The following is a 17,865-nucleotide window of genomic DNA, read 5'->3' as shown; positions in this document are numbered from 1 at the left end:
CTGTCAGCTGGAACCTTAGCTGGAGCCTATGCACATGGTTGCTTGGATTCCTCACAGTCGGGAAGCTGGGCCCCAAGAATAAGATCTCAAGAGAGCAAGGCAATTGTAGGTGGCATTTTTATGACCTATCTTCAGAAGTCACAAAGCATTACTTTCTTTGTACTCTATTGGCCAACACAGTCACAGAGTTCTATCTAGTTTCAGAAGAATAGAGACTCCACGACTTGGTGAGAGGGGTGTCAGTGTCACATTCTTTTTTTTTTTTTTTTTTATTATACTTTAGGTTTTAGGGTACATGTGCACAATGTGCAGGTTTGTTACATATGTATCCATGTGCCATGTTGATTTCCTGCACCCATTAACTCGTCATTTAGCATTAGGTATATCTCCTAATGCTGTCCCTCCCCCCTCCCCCCACCCCACAACAGTCCCCGGAGCGTGATGTTCCCCTTCCTGTGTCCATGAGTTCTCATTGTTCAATTCCCACCTATGAGTGAGAACATGCGGTGTTTGGTTTTTTGTCCTTGCGATAGTTTACTGAGAATGATGTTTTCCAGTTTCATCCATGTCCCTACAAAGGACACGAACTCATCATTTTTTATGGCTGCATAGTATTCCATGGTGTATATGTGCCACATTTCCTTAATCCAGTCTATTGTTGTTGGACACTTGGCTTGGTTCCAACTCTTTGCTATTGTGAATAGTGCCGCAATAAACATACGTGTGCATGTGTCTTTATAGCAGCATGATTTATAGTCCTTTGGGTATATACCCAGTAATGGGATGGCTGGGTCAAATGGTATTTCTAGTTCGAGATCCCTGAGGAATCGCCACACTGACTTCCACAATGGTTGAACTAGTTTACAGTCCCACTAACAGTGTAAAAGTGTTCCTATTTCTCCACATCCTCTCCAGCACCTGTTGTTTCCTGATTTTTTAATGATGGCCATTCTAACTGGTGTGAAATGGTATCTCACTGTGGTTTTGATTTGCATTTCTCTGATGGCCAGTGATGATGAGCATTTCTTCATGTGTTTTTTGGCTGCATAAATGTCTTCTTTTGAGAAGTGTCTGTTCATGTCCTTTGCCCACTTTTTGATGGGGCTGTTTGTTTTTTTCTTGTAAATTTGTTTGAGTTCATTGTAGATTCTGGATATTAGCCCTTTGTCAGATGAGTAGGTTGCAAAAATTTTCTCCCATTCTGTAGGTTGCCTGTTCACTCTGATGGTAGTTTCTTTTGCTGTGCAGAAGCTCTGTAGTTTAATTAGATCCCATTTGTCAATTTTGGCTTTTGTTGCCATTGCTTTTGGTGTTTTAGACATGAAGTCCTTGCCCACGCCTATGTCCTGAATGGTATTGCCTAGGTTTTCTTGTAGGATTTTAATGGTTTTAGATCTAACATTTAAGTCTTTAATCCATCTTGAATTAATTTTTGTATAAGGTGTAAGGAAGGGATCCAGTTTCAGCTTTCTACATATGGCTAGCCAGTTTTCCCAGCACCATTTATTAAATAGGGAATCCTTTCCCCATTGCTTGTTTTTGTCAGGTTTGTCAAAGATCAGATAGTTGTAGATATGCGGCATCATTTCTGAGGGCTCTGTTCTGTTCCATTGATCTATGTCTCTGTTGTGGTACCAGTACCATGCTGTTTTGGTTACTGCAGCCTTGTAGTAGAGTTTAAAGTCAGGTAGCGTGATGCCTCCAGCTTTGTTCTTTTGGCTTAGGATTGACTTGGCGATGCGGGTTCTTTTTTGGTTCCATATGAACTTTAAAGTAGTTTTTTCCAATTCTGTGAAGAAAGTCATTGGTAGCTTGATGGGGATGGCATTGAATCTATAAATTACCTTGGGCAGTATGGCCATTTTCACGATATTGATTCTTCCAACCCATGAGCATGGAATGTTCTTCCATTTGTTTGTATCCTCTTTGATTTCATTGAGTAGTGGTTTGTAGTTCTCCTTGAAGAGGTCCTTCACATCCCTTGTAAGTTGGATTCCTAGGTATTTTATTCTCTTTGAAGCAATTGTGAATGGGAGTTCACTCATGATTTGGCTCTCTGTTTGTCTGTTATTGGTGTACAAGAATGCTTGTGATTTTTGTACATTGATTTTGTATCCTGAGACTTTGCTGAAGTTGCTAATCAGCTTAAGGAGATTTTGGGCTGAGACAATGGGGTTTTCTAGATATACAATCATGTCATCTGCAAACAGGGACAATTTGACTTCCTCTTTTCCTAATTGAATACCCTTTATTTCCTTCTCCTGCCTGATTGCTCTGGCCAGAACTTCCAGCACTATGTTGAATAGGAGCGGTGAGAGAGGGCATCCCTGTCTTGTGCCAGTTTTCAGAGGGAATGCTTCCAGTTTTTGCCCATTCAGTATGATATTGGCTGTGGGTTTGTCGTAGATAGCTCTTATTATTTTGAGATACGTCCCATCAATACCTAATTTATTGAGAGTTTTTAGCATGAAGGGTTGTTGAATTTTGTCGAAGGCCTTTTCTGCATCTATTGAGATAATCATGTGGTTTTGGTCTTTGGTTCTGTTTATATGCTGGATTACATTTATTGATTTGCATATGTTGAACCAGCCTTGCATCCCAGGGATGAAGCCCACTTGATTATGGTGGATAAGCTTTTTGATGTGCTGCTGGATTCGGTTTGCCAGTATTTTATTGAGGATTTTTGCATCAATGTTCATCAAGGATATTGGTCTGAAATTCTCTTTTTTGGTTATGTCTCTGCCAGGCTTTGGTATCAGGACGATGCTGGCTTCATAAAATGTGTTAGGGAGGATTCCCTCTTTTTCTATCGATTGGAATAGTTTCAGAAGGAATGGTACCAGTTCCTCCATAAAGTGGACCTAATAGACATCTACAGAACTCTCCACCCCAAATCAACAGAATATACATCTTTTTCAGCACCACACCACACCTATTCCAAAATTGACCACATAGTTGGAAGTAAAGCTCTCCTCAGCAAATGTAAAAGAACAGAAATTATAACAAACTGTCTCTCAGACCACAGTGCAATCAAACTAGAACTCAGGATTAAGAAACTCACTCAAAACCGCTCAACTACATGGAAACTGAACAACCTGCTCCTGAATGACTGTTGGGTACATAATGAAATGAAGGCAGAAATAAAGATGTTCTTTGAAACCAACGAGAACAAAGACACAACATACCAGAATCTCTGGGACACGTTCAAAGCAGTGTGTAGAGGGAAATTTATAGCACTAAATGCCCACAAGAGAAAGCAGGAAAGATCCAAAATTGACACCCTAACATCACAATTAAAAGAACTAGAAAAGCAAGAGCAAACACATTCAAAAGCTAGCAGAAGGCTAGAAATAACTAAAATCAGAGCAGAACTGAAGGAAATAGAGACACAAAAAACCCTACAAAAAATTAATGAATCCAGGAGCTGCTTTTTTGAAAAGATCAACAAAATTGATAGACCGCTAGCAAGACTAATAAAGAAGAAAAGAGAGAAGAATCAAATAGATGCAATAAAAAACGAAAAAGGGGATATCACCACCGATCCCACAGAAATACAATCTACCATCAGAGAATACTACAAACACCTCTATGCAAATAAACTAGAAAATCTAGAAGAAATGGATAAATTCCTCGACAAATACACCCTCCCAAGACTAAACCAGGAAGAAGTTGAATCTCTGAATAGACCAATAACAGGTTCTGAAATTGTGGCAATAATCAATAGCTTACCAACCAAAAAGAGTCCAGGACCAGATGGATTCACAGCTGAATTCTACCAGAGGTACAAGGAGGAACTGGTACCATTCCGTCAGTGTCACATTCTAAGAACACACGGGATAACACATGTTGTGGTGGCCATCTTTCGAGAATGCTGTCTGCCATAGACTCCCTTCTGGCCACAAGAGTTCACATCTCTCCCACATACAAAATACACTCAACTCTCTTTTCCAAGAGCCCTAAGTCTCTTACTATTATGGTAATAACACACAGTCCAGGATGTCCTCATGTCATTTAGGTCTGAGTATGGATGAGACTCCTTGGGAGCAGCTCCTGCATTCAGTTCCTTCAGTAGCATTCTGAAGAGTTGTGAACCAGAGAGAAGTTACATGCTTGACACCCACCCAACAGACAACAGGGGAACAGGCAGAGGATAACCACTGTAAACCCTACTGCTCAAAAAGATGTCCACTCCCTGGGATTTCTTCCTTTTGATAAAATGTAGCTCATGTTTGCAACTAATGCGTTTTATCAGACTACTCTCTGCTGCAGAAGTTTGGGGATCCAGTGAACTCTTTTATTTTTGTACTGTCTTTGTTCCTTTCAGTCTAGGCAATCTAGTTTTTCTTTAAACCTTGTGAGCTTTGTGTGTATTAATTTTCAATCCATCCTATTAGAGAAAAGCCATACCCACAAATCTCTTTAAGAGAAGTCCTACTCTACCTAGAAATATCTATGAGACTGCTATGGGACAACTCTTTCAAGATCTTTAGACGCCCCATTGTTTAGCAGGGAAGATCTGTGAGGCATTTCCTTAAGATCCTTAGAAGAACTTCTGTCTATCTGAAAAGGCATATAAAATATCACCTTATGGCCAGGTACAGTGGCTCATGCCTGTAATCCCATTACTTTGGGAGGCCAAGACAGGAGGATGGCTTGAGCCCAGGAGTTCAAGACCAGCCTTGGCAACAGTGAGACCCCATCTCTACCAAAAAAAAAAAAAATTAATTAGTTGGTCCTGGTGACATGTGCCTATAGTCTCAGCTACTTCCTTTAGCCTGGGAGGCCAAGGCCAAGTGAACCATGGTTGTACCACTGCACTCCAGAGTGGTACTCTGCAACAGAGTGAGACCCCATCTCAAAAAAAAAAAAAACATTTTTTAACACCACTTTAAGTGTTTCTGAGTTCTTAACAAAAGGATTTCCAGTCATGCCCTTGGCTTTATATGTAGACATATTTCTGCAATGCTATTGATTGGCTATAAGCCATTTCTTAATTCAAGCATCATTTACCATCTGGAGAGGCTGGAAATGAGAAAACACGTAATTTTCGTACCCAGCAAGCCCTGGCTCCTTATATTTCACTGTCCTTTCTCTTATCTCTTTTCTAATGCATTGCCAGTGAGAAGTCAGGCGACATTTTCAATATTCTACTGGCAAATCTTCTTAACTAGATTATTGTCTGCATTCTGGACATTTCCTATTTTCCATATTACTGCAGGTGACTTTAGGGACAATTCTCCACCACTATAAAATGAAGGTCTTTTCCCTGCAGCTTCCAATAACATTTTCCTTACTTTCTCTTCGGTCCTCACTGACAGCCTCCTCAAGCTCCTCTAAGCCCCTGCTAACACTTTATCTCCTCAAGGCCCTTCCAGCTTTGCCTACTATCCAGTCCCAAAGCCAATGCCACATGTTTTAGGTTTTTGTTTTGGCAGCATCACATCTCCAGGTATCAAAATCTGTTCCAGTTGTCTATTTCTGAGTGGCAAATCACCCCACACTTAGTGGCTTAAAAAATCAACAGTCATTTATTTTACTCACGTATCTGCAATTAGGCAGAGCTTGACAGAGACACTTCATCTCTGCTCAGTGCAACATCAACTGAAATAATTCACAGGCTGGAAATGACTCCACAGGTAAGCTTTGAAGTCATCTGAAGCTCACTTACCTGTCTGGGGGTCAACAAAGGTTGTCATCTGGGACACCGAGGCATGAAGTCTCCTGGTTAGTTTCCTTGCAGCACAGTGGCTGAATTTCAGGAACAAGCATCCCAAGAAAATAAGACAGAAGTGTGTGGCGTCTGTACAACCCAGCCTCGTAAGTCTCAAAGTGAAGCTTCCTCCATTCTTGGTTGATTGACACAGTCACAAAGATCTGCCTAAGAACAAATGGAGGGAATACAGATGTGATATAAAGTGGTGGCCATCTTAGGGAAATGAAATCTGCCATAGTCCTGTTGCTGTTACTTAGTTTTAACCTGTATCTTATTTATAAGTCTAGATTCCAAACGATATTTTTATATTTCTGATGATCAAACCCATTTTTAAGGTGCCATGATTGAGATATTGAGAATGCATAGAGGCTTTCAATTCCAAAAGAGTTTTTAAAATATTTTCAACAAAACCATCATCATTGCAAGTACTGTTTGAATCTATATGCAATTCTAATTATCAGCCCTTTATCACAGATTATTTATACATGTAGTTGAATGCATTGTCTACTCTGACTGTAAACTACAATGATTAGATTATCACTATCAAGGAGAATTAAATTTGGCTGGCATGAGATAGACTAATTTCTCAAGCTCTTCAACACCTGACAACAATCTTATAAAACATTATGAGACCTTTGGTATCGTTAATTATTAGCATGCCTGATTCTTATTTTCCCACTAGCACATTTCTGTGAAGAAAATTAACTCCTATATATTTTTGTGAATATAACCCAAGAGCATATAACAATCTAATTGTATGCCTAATTATTTCAAGTTGTCTTTTAAAAGTTGGTCCTAAGGATCTCTTTTGCTAAACCCTGTATCCAAAGGAGACCAGAATTGACACAGACTTTTAAGAAAATCCCTAGGCCACGTGCGGTAGCTCATACCTGTAATCCCAGCACTTTGGGAGGCCAAGGTAGGCAGATCACTTGAACTCAGGAGTTCAAGACAAACCTGGGAAACATGGGAAAACCCCATCTCTACCAAAAATGCAAAAATTAGCCGGGCATGATGGTGCGTGCCTGTAGTCCCAGCTACTCAGGAGGCTGAGATGGGAGGATCACTGGAGCCCAGGAAGTTGAGCCTGCAGTGATCCGGGATCACACCACTACACTCCAGCCTGGGTGACATAGTGAGATCCTGTCTCAAAAAAACAAACAAACAACGAAACCCCCTGAGAAATATTTAATATATAATCTTCCCTGCTATATTTGAGACACTCAATTGTATCAGGAATATTCCATAGATATGGAAAGATGTTTCTTTTGAAACCTTCTAACTATAAATAAACTATCAATTACTGAGTATATACATTCTTGTCACAGCACTACCCGCCCCCACCCCCCGCCAGCCATTTATGGGGAAAAGGCAAAAAAAAAAAATTATATATATATAAATGTCAGTCATAATCATTTAACCTCATGGGTTGAGACCAATTGGAAGAGAATAATCTCATTTGCTAAGAGTGCATGGCACACTGGCTATAGAAGAAAAATGAGCACAGAGAGTAAATGCCCAGGCAGCTTGCAGATATTCTGGAGCACTGTACTCAGCCTGAATCGGGCTTTTGATTTCAATGTAAGAGAAGGAGAGTGAGTCACTAAAAAACTTCCCACTCAAAGGTGATTTGTAAGTGATGAGTTATGTATTAGTGATAAATTAGCAGGTTTTACTTAGATGTCTCTTTACATGCTTAATGTAGAGGTATAACATTTTAAATCATGTCAGTAACAGAGGTTCAACTTTTAAAATAGATATTAAAAGAAAAAATTGCACAATTGCATGTCAAATAAACGTGCCTAGAATGACAGCCTTCAGCTGGGACCATGTGGCTATTATCAGGGCTTCACTGCCATCCAGTGTCACTCTACCCCAATTACAGAAGGAAGGAAACACAACATTTTGAATACTGCATTTGCAAATATAATCATAGAAAGGTTCATAGATACATTTTTTTTTAGAAAATAGTTTAAGTATGATTTTAAAGAAAAAAATGGCAGAAGAATTTTTTCTTATTTATATCACGTGAGGCATCCTCAGCCTCCCCTCCTAGCTTTATCTTGGGTTTTGTTTGTTTGTTTGTTTGTTTGCTTTTTGTTTCTGAGAGAGAGTCTCATTCTTTCACCAAGACTGGAGTGCAGTGGCACAATCTCGGCTCACTGCTACCTCTGCCTCCGGGTTCAAGCAATTCTTTTGCCTCAGCCTCCCAAGTAGCTGGGATTACAGGCGTGGGCCACCACGCCTGGCTAATTTTTGTATTTTTAGTGGAGACAGGGTTTTGCCATGTTGCCCAGGCTGGTCTCGAACTCCTGACCTCAGGTGATCCACCCACCTCAGCCTCCCAAATGCTGGGATTACAGGCGTGATCCACCACTCCTGGCCTTCCCTCCTAGCTTTAAACATTAACCAATTCTTCAAAGTCAAATGGTCTTCTCTTGTCATTGAACTTTGGTTGACTCTATTTTGTTATTGGGAACATTTTTTAGTTAAGAAACATTCTTTCACAGTGTATAAATTATCAGTAGTCCATAGGAAATCTTAAAAGGTGAAAATGGACTTGATTATTCATATTATTCAAGGATTTTAGTCTTTTTTCTTGGAATCCATGAATGGATGGCCATCTGGCCTTCTCGTTCCCACTACAAACACAATCACTTTTTTCCCAGTAAAGTTATTGCTGATTCCCTCTTGATTTTGATTTTGTTCTAAATAGGTCTTTCTTTGACAGCCACAGAGTGAAATGTCTTGAATGGGAAATTGCTCCATATGGTAGTATTGAAATAAAATTCCTGCCAAATTGGATTGATTGGAGGAGCTCTGGATGCAGCAATACTAATATTAAGTGAAAAATGCATATTTCATAAAAACCTTTGGGTGAAATAATACATGAATCACAGAGCTGTATTTCAAGACGTCAAATGGGAGTTCACGCTATGAAAATAAAATACTAACTAAAGTAATGCCAGGTGCAATAGAAATGAGAGAAATGTACCTAGGTCTTGAGGTACAGAAAAGACAAAACTATCATTTGGATAAAACAGGGTTTTTAGTCTTTTTCTTGAAACCCATTAGTGGATAGTCAACATTGTCTTCTCATTGCCACTATACACATGCTTTGTTCCCAATAAAGCTATTTCTGATTCTTTGATTTTGTTGTTGACAGAAACAGAGTGAAATGTCTCAAATAGCATTTGGGAGGTTAGGGGGTGAATGGAGAGAAAGGAAAAGGACTCATGCTTCCCTGTTCTCATATTGGTGGTTCTCAAACTTTCAGATGTTTAGGAATTATCTGGGGAGGGAAGCATAGTACAAATACGTATTTTTCAGGTCTTATCCTCACAGATGCATTCTAAGGCACCCCAAATACCAATTAGATTTACCCCTATGGCCCACTGAGTAACTCAAGACTGGATATATGTATCAGTTTTTCTCAACATTTCAGAAATACCCTTCCTGGTTCCTTCCTCTGAAAATGCCACTCTACATGTTTCTTCTGAAATAGCCTACACTTGTGACCAAATACTGATGTCACGTAGAAACTTAAGGTGCAGAATCTAACTCTCAAACATCTTCAGGCTTTGAATGAATGTGTGGCCCTGGAGGTCTAAAAACTGTTACGTTGGCCGAGCGCAATCCCAGCACTTTGGGAGGAGAATTCCTCTTGATCTGAAGACCATGAAATGAAGACACAAGTTATCTTCCTTGTCTATAAACCCAATATCCAACAGTGACACAGGGATAGGGTAACTGCAATCAACACAGCCATTCAAAAAAGGGGAGGACAGAATCAAAGGTTCATAGCAGCCACTAGTCTGTAATATTTATGAAACCCAACCAGACCCATATCAATAGTTCCTTTGCTCTGAAGCCATTTCTTACTTTGATAATATTTTTCTCAAAGAGATGGGGCTGGTGACTTTTATTTTCAAATGCAACAAGTTCTTCCCTCTTAACATATCCTATAAATTCTCAAAAAGTGAACAGTTCCATCTTTAATTTTTTCCTCACTTCTCATATTTTATTGTATAAATAATAAAATTATTAGAAAAAGCCAAGTAGCACTTTCAGCATTCTGCCTGAAAATCTATTTAGCAAGATCCTCAAGATCTTTCTTTACCTCATTACCTCATTACTCCAAGCAACAGTTTGGCTAACTGTTCTGCTGGGACGTATCTCACATGGCTGTCAGGCCTCTGAGCCCAAGCTAAGCCATCATATCCCCTGTGACCTACATGTGTACATCCAGATGGCCTGAAGCAATTGAAGATCCACAAAAGACATGAAAATAGCCTTAACTGATGACATTCTACCATTGTGATTTGTTCCTGTCCCACCCTAACTGATACATATATTCTCCCCAGCCCTTAAGAAGGTAATTTGTAATATTCTCCCCCCACTTAAGAAGGTACTTTGTAATATTCTTCCCCCGCCCTTAAGAATGTACTTATCCCAAACCTATAAGAACTAATGATAATCCCACCACCCTTTGCTGACTTTCTTTTCGGACTCAGCCTGCCTGCACCCACGTGAAATAAATAGCCTTGTTGCTCACACAAAGCCTGTTTGGTGGTCTCTTCACACGGACGCGTGTGACATTTGGTGCCGAAGACCTGGGTCAGAGGGACTCCTTCGGGAGACAAGCCCCCTGTCCTCACCCTCACTCTGTGAAGAGATCCACCTATGACCTCGGGTCCTCAGACCAACCAGCCCAAGGAACATCTCACCAATTTCAAATTGGGTAAGCGGTCTTTTCACTCTTCTCCAGCCTCTCTCACTACCCTTCAATCTCCCTGTCCTTCCAATTCCAGTTATTTTTCCTCTCTAGTAGAGACAAAGGAGACACATTTTATCTGTGGACCCAAAACTCCGGCACCGGTCACGGACTCAGGAAGACAGTCTTCCCTTGGTGTTTAATCACTGCGGGGACGCCTGCCTGATTATTCACCCACATTCCATTGGTCTCTGATCACCACAGGGATGCCTGCCTTGGTCATTCACCCACATTCCCCTGGTGGCAAGTCAATTGTGGGGACGCCTGCTTTGGCTGCTCACCCACATTGCAGCCCAGGGCTGCTCCCCATCCCCCTTCTCCGTGTCTCTACCCTTCTCTTTAAACTTGCCTCTTTCACTATGGGCAACCTTCCACCCTCCACTCCTCCTTCAAAACCTCTTCAACTCACACCTGACCTAAAACCTAAATGCCTTATTTTCTTCTGCAATACTGCTTGACCTCAGCACAAACTTGACAGTACTTCCAAGTGGCCACAGAATGACACTTTCGATTTGTCTATTCTGTAAGACCTAGATAATTTTTGTCCAAAAAATGGGCAAACGGTCTGAGGTGCCTGATGTCCAGGCATTGTTTTACACATCGGTCCCTTCCTAATCTTTGCTCCCAATGCGACTCATCCCAAATCTTTCTTCTTTCTTTCCTGTCTGTTCCTGCAGTCTTCACCCCAAGCTCTGAGTCCTTTGAATCCTCCTTTTCTATGAACCCATCTGACCTGTCCCCTCCTCCCCAGGCTGCTCTTCGCCAGGCCGAACCAGGTCCCAATTGTTCCTCAGCCTCTGCTCCCCCACCCTGTAATCCTTCTATCACCTCCCCTCCTCTCACCCGGTCTGGCGTACAGTTTTGTTCCATGACTAGCCCTCCCCCACCTGCCCAACAATTTCTTCTTAAAGAGGTGGCTGGAGCTAAAGGCATAGTCAAGGTTAATGGTCCTTTTTCTTTAGCTGACTTCTCCCAAATCAGTTAGCGTTTAGGCTCTTTTTCATTAAATATAAAAACCCAGCCCATTTCATGGCCCGTTTGGCAACAACACTTAGATGCTTTACTGCCCTAGACCCAGAAGGGCCAGAAGGTTGTCTTATTCTCAATATGCATTTTATTACCCAACCCACTCCTGACATTAAAAAAAAGCTCCAAAAATTAGATTCCACCCTCAAACACCACAACAGGACTTAATTAACCTCGCCTTCAAGGTGTACAATAATAGAATAGAGGCAGCCAAGTAGCAATGTATTTCTGAGTTGCAATTCCTTGCCTCCACTGTGAGACAAACCCCAGCCACATCTCCAGCACACAAGAACTTCAAAATGCCTAAGCTGCAGCAGTCAAGCATTCTTTCAGAACCTCCTCCATCAGAATCCTGCTTCAAGTGCCAGAAATCTGGCCACTGGGCCAAGGAATGCCCGCAGCCCGGGATTCCTCCTAAGCTGTGCCCTGTCTGTGTGGGCCCCCACTGGAGGCTGGACTGTTCGACTCACATCGCCACTGCTCCTAAAGCCCCTGGAGCCTCAATCCAGTGTTTGTTGGCTGACTCCTTCCCAGATCTCCTCGGCTTAACAGCTGAAGACTGACACTGCCCAATCGCCTTGGAAGCCCCCTGGACCATCACGGACACCGAGCTTCGGGTAACTCTTGGACAGTGGAGGGTAAGTCCATACCCTGTTTAATCAATATGGGGGCTACCCACTCCACATTACCTTCTTTTCAAGGGTGTGTTTCCCTTGGCCCCATAAGTGCTGTGAGTATTGACAGACAAGCTTCAAAACCCCTTAAAACTCCCCAACTCTCATGCCAACTTGGACAACATTCTTTTATGCACTCGTTTTTAGTTATCCCCACCTACCCAGTTCCCTTATTAGGCTGAGACATTTTAACCAAATTATCTGCTTCCCTGATTATTCCTGGACTACAGCCACATCTCATTGCCACCCTTCTTCCCAACCCAAAGCCTTCTTTGTGTCTTCCTCTCGTATCCCCTGACCTTAACCCACAAGTATGGGACACCTCCACTCCCTCTCTGGCAACTGATCACACACCCATTACTATCCCATTAAAACCTAATCACTCTTACCCCGGTCAACGCCAGTATCCCATCCCACAAAAAGCCTGTTATCACTCGCCTGCGACAGCATGGGTTTCTAAAACCTATAAACTCTCCTTAAAGTTCTCCCATCCCACAAAAAGCCTGTTATCACTCGCCTGCTACAGCATGGGTTTCTAAAACCTATAAACTCTCCTTACAGTTCTCCCATTTTACCTGTTCAAAAACCAGACAAGTCTTACATGTTAGTTCAGGATCTGCACCTTGTCAACCAAACGTTTTTCCTATGCACCCTGTGGTGCCCAACCCGTATACTCTTTTGTACTCAATACCTTCCTCCACAACTCACTATTCCATTCTTGGTCTTAAAGATGCTTTTTTCACTATTCCCCCACACCCCTTGTCCCAACCTCTCTTTGCTTTTACCTGGACTGACCCTGACACACATCAGTCCCAGCAGCTTACCTGGGCTGTACTGCCACAAGGCTTCATTGACAGCCCCCATTATTTCAGTCAAGCCCAAATTTCTTCCTCATCCATTACCTATATCAGCATAATTCTTCATGAAAACAAATGTGCTCTCCCTGCCGATCGTGTCCAACTGATCTCTCAAACCCCAACCCCTTCTACAAAATAACAACTCCTTTTCTTCCTGGGCATGGTTGGGTACTTTCACCTTTGGATACCTGGTTTTGCCATCCTAACAAAACTTTGTATAAACTTACAAAAGGAAACCTAGTTGACCCCATAGATCCTAAATCCTTTCCCCACTCCTCTTTCCATTCCTTTAAAACAGCCCTAGAAGCTGCCCCAACACTGACTCTCCCTAACTCATCCCAACCCTTTTCATTACACGCAGCCAAAGTACAGGGCTGTGTGGTCAGAATTCTTACACAAGAGCCAGGACTGCACCCTGTAGCCTCTCTGTCCAAACAACTTGACCTTACTGTTTTAGGCTGGCCATCATGTCTCCGTGGGGTGGCCGCTACCACCCTAATACTTTTAGAGGCCCTTAAAATCAAAAACTATGCTCAACTCACTCTCTACATTTCTCATAACTTCCAAAATCTATTTTCTTCCTCACACCTGACACATATACTTTCTGCTCCCTGGCTCCTTCAGCTGACTCACCCTTTGTTGAGTCTCCCACAGTTACCATTGTTCCCGACCCGGAATTCAATCTGGCCTCCCACATTATTCCTGATACCACACCTGACCCCCATGATTGTATCTCTCTGATACACCTGGCATTCACTCCATTTCCCCATATTTCCTCCTTTCCTGTTCCTCACCCTGATCACACCTGGTTTATTGATGGCAGTTCCACCGGGCCTAATCGCCACACACCAGCAAAGGCAGGCTATGCTATAGTATCTTCCACATCTATCATTGAGGCTACCACTCTGCCTGACTCTGCTACCTCTCAAAAAGCTGAACTCATTGCTTTAACTCGAACCCTCACTCTTGCAAAGGAATTACACGTCAATATTTATACTGACTCTAAATATGCCTTCCATATCCTGCACCACCATGCTGTTATATGGGCTGAAAGAGGTTTCCTCACTATGCAAGGGTCCTCCATCACTAATAATGATGCCTCTTTAATAAAAACTCTTCTCAAGGCTGCTTTACTTCCAAAGGAAGCTGGAGTCATTCACTGCAAGGGCCACCAAAAGGCATCAGATCCCATCACTCAGGGCAATGCTTATGCTGATAAGGTAGCTAAAGAAGCAGCTAGCGTTCCAGCTTCTGTCCCTCATGGCCAGTTTTTCTCCTTCTCATTGGTCACTCCCACCTACTCTCCCACTGAAACTTCCACCTATCAATCTCTTCCCACACAAGGCAAATGGTTCTTGGACCAAGGAAAATATCTCCTTCCAGCCTCACAGGCCCATTCCATTCTATAATCATTTCATAACCTCTTCCATGTAGGTTACAAGCTGCTATCCTGCCTCTTAGGATGTCTCATTTCCTTTCCATCGTGGAAATCTATCCTCAAGGAAATCACTTCTCAGTGTTCCATCTGCTATTCTACTACTCCTCAGGGATTGTTCAGGCCCCCTCCTTTCCCTGCACATCAGGCTCGGGGAATTTCACCTGCCCAGGACTGGCAAATTGGCTTTACTCACATGCCCTGGGTCAGGAAACTAAAATACCTCTTGGTCCAGCTAGACACTGTCACTGGATGGGTAGAGGCCTTTCCCACAGGGTCTGAGAAGGCCACCGCGGTCATTTCTTCCCTTCTGTCAGACATAATTCCTCGGTTGGCCTTCCCACCTCTATACAGTCTGATAACGGACTGGCCTTTATTAGTCAAATCACCCAAGCAGTTTCTCAGGCTCTTGGTATTCAGTGGAAACTTCATACCCCTTACCATCCTCAATCTTCAGGAAAGGTAGAACGGACTAATGGTCTTTTAAAGACACACCTCACAAAGCTCAGCCTCTAACTTAAAAAGGGCTGGACAGTACTTTTACCTCTCACCCTTCTCAGAATTAGAGCCTGTCCTTGAGGTCCTACAGGGTACAGTCCATTTGAACTTCTATATGGACGCACTTTCTTGCTCGGCCCCAACCTCATCCCAGACACTAGCCCTCTAGGTGACTATCTTCCAGTCCTCCAGCAGGCTAGACAGGAAATTTTCCAGGCTGCTAATCTTCTCTTGCCTACTCCAGATTCCCAGCCATATGAAGATACCCTAGCTGGATGATCAGTTCTTGTTAAGAATCTGACCCCTCAAACTCTACAACCTTGATGGACCAGATCCTACTTAGGCATCTATAGTACCCCAACCGCTGTCCCCCTGCAGGACCCTCCCCATTGGGTTCACCGTTCCAGAATAAAGCTGTGTCTTTTGGACAGCCAGCCTGATATCTTCTCTTCCTCCTGGAAGTCGCAAGTACTTTCCTCTACTTCCCTTAAACTCACTCGCATTTCTGAAGAACAATAATAACCCTTATGAGCCTAATACATCCCTTCATTCTATTAGATCTATCCATCCTTACCCTACCCTTTGGAACAGGGCTTTACGCAGTCACTCCCACTATTTAGACTGCACCCCAAAAACTTGTCATCGCTATATTCTGTCTAATCATATTCCTATTCACCATTCTCAACTGTGCATAAATGACCTGCTCTTTTATTTGTTTATTGTTTACACTGCAGGTTTACATTGTTTCTCCAAGCCATCATAGCTGGTATCTCCTGGTGCTATCCCCAAACTGCCACTCTTGGCTCCCTCTTGGAGTGAATAGATGATCTTTGCTGACAGGGCACCCTCCAATATTTCCACCCTGATGAAGTTCTATTCTTTACTTTTATACTCACTCTTATTCTCACTCCCATTCTTATGCCCCTCTCTACCTCTCCCTAGTTACCTCCAGCATACTATCAGTCTTACCCACTCTCTCCTCACTGCCCCCAATCCTTCTCTAGCAAAGAATTGTTGGCTATGCGTTTCCCTTTCTTCCTGCTCTTACACAGCCATCCCCGCTCTACAGGCCAGCTGGGCTACCTCTCCCGTCTCCCTGCACCTCAGAACCTCCTTTAATAGCCCTCATCTTTACCAGCCTGAGGAACTTCTTTACTTTCTAGACAAATTTGGTGAGAACTCCCCAGATATTTCACACCAAAAAGCTGCCACACTTCTCCACATCTACTTACGGCACTGTTCTCCTTATGTCAATTCCACTCCCCCATATTTGTACCCCTAACCATAAAAACAGCTATCCCTGTTGCCTCTCCTTTATGTATCTCCCAACAACAGCCTACTGAAATCCCTTTAGGCAACCTTCCACCCTCCAAATGTTCCTTTACTCTTTATCTCCAGAACCCAGCCACACACATTACCTAACGGATGGGAGCATTCCAGCTTCGCATTACTGATAAGCCCTCTATCATTACTGACAAACTAAAAAACATTGGCAGTCACTATTGTTTAGGAAGACACCTACCCTGCATCTCACTCCATCATTGGTTACCCTCCCCCTGCTCATCTGAATCTCCTCCTAGCCCCTCCTGTTGCTTGCTTATACCAGCCCCACGAATAACAGTGAAAGTTTACTTGTAGACACTATGCACTTTCTCATACACCATGAAAAGAGAACCTTTCCCTCTACGCAGTTGCACAATCAATCCCCATTACAACCTCTAATGGCTGCTGCCCTTGCTGGATCTCTAGGATTTTGGGTGCAGGATTCCTCTTTCAGTACACCCTCTCACCTTTTCACTTTACATTTCCAGTTCTGCCTGACACGAGGTCTCTTCTTTTTATGTGGCTCTTCCACCTACATGTGCCTACCTGCCAACTGGATGGGCACATGTACTCTAGTCTTCCTTACCCCGAAAATCCAGTTTGCAGATGGGAATGAACAACTCCCTGTCCCCCTCATGACATCAACATGACAAAAAAGAATCATCCCACTAATCCCTTTACTTGTGGGCCTAGGACTTTCTGCCTCCACTATTGCACTTGGAACTGGAATAGCCGGCATCTCAACCTCTGCCACAACATTCCACAGCCTCTGTAATGACTTCTCTGCTAGCATTACAGACATATCACAGACTTTATCTGTTCTCCAAGCCCAGGTTGACTCTTTAGCTGCAGTTGTCCTCCGGAACTGCCTAGGCCTCGATTTACTCACTGCTGAAAAAGGAGGACACTGTATATTTTTAAATGAAGAGTGTTGTTTTTACCTAAATCAATCTGGCCTGGTATATGACAACATAAAAAAACTCATGGATAGAGCCCAAAAACTCAGCAACCAAGCAAACAATAACGTTGAACCCCCTTGGACACTCTCTAATTGGGCGTCCTGGGTACTCCCAATTCTTAGTCCTTTAATACCTATTTTTCTCCTTCTTTTATTCAGACCTTGTGTCTTTCATTTAGTTTCTCAATTCACGCAAAACCACATCCAGGCCATCACCAATAATTCTATATGTCAAACGCCCTTTCTAACCATCCCACAATATCACCCCTTACCCCAAAATCTTCCTTCAGCTTAATCTCTCCCACTCTAGGTTCCCACACCGCACCTAATCCCGCTGGAAGCAGCCCTGAGAAACATCGCCCATTATCTCTCCATACCACCCCTCCCAAAATTTTCCCTGCCCCAACACTTCAACACTATTTTATGTTATTTTCTTATTAATATAAGAAGACAGGAATGTCAGGCCTCTGAGCCCAAGCTAAGCCATCATATCCCCTGTGACCTACACACATAAATCTAGATGGCCTGAAGAAATTGAAGATCCACAAAAGAAGTGAAAATAGCCTTAACTGATGACATTCCACCATTGAGATTTGTTCCTGTCCCA

The 17,865-nt window shown here is 42.7% G+C and overlaps 1 long non-coding RNA gene across 2 annotated transcripts in view; it reads right to left on the bottom strand.

The window, feature by feature from the left end:
* The window catches only part of LOC134731879 (uncharacterized), a 111,255-nt gene that overhangs the window by 78,968 nt on the left and 14,422 nt on the right, over positions 1–17,865 (bottom strand). For both annotated transcript variants that reach the window (XR_010114561.1, XR_010114562.1), the window contains exon 2: positions 5,669–5,878. This is a non-coding gene — a long non-coding RNA (uncharacterized lncRNA). The remainder of the gene's footprint in view (positions 1–5,668; positions 5,879–17,865) is intronic.

The sequence above is a fragment of the Symphalangus syndactylus genome, chromosome 19 (genome assembly GCF_028878055.3).
Source record: "Symphalangus syndactylus isolate Jambi chromosome 19, NHGRI_mSymSyn1-v2.1_pri, whole genome shotgun sequence".
Taxonomy (NCBI): Eukaryota; Metazoa; Chordata; class Mammalia; order Primates; family Hylobatidae; genus Symphalangus; species Symphalangus syndactylus.
The sequence above is the reverse complement of the archived record's forward strand: the minus strand, read 5'-3'. Positions and strand labels throughout refer to the sequence as shown.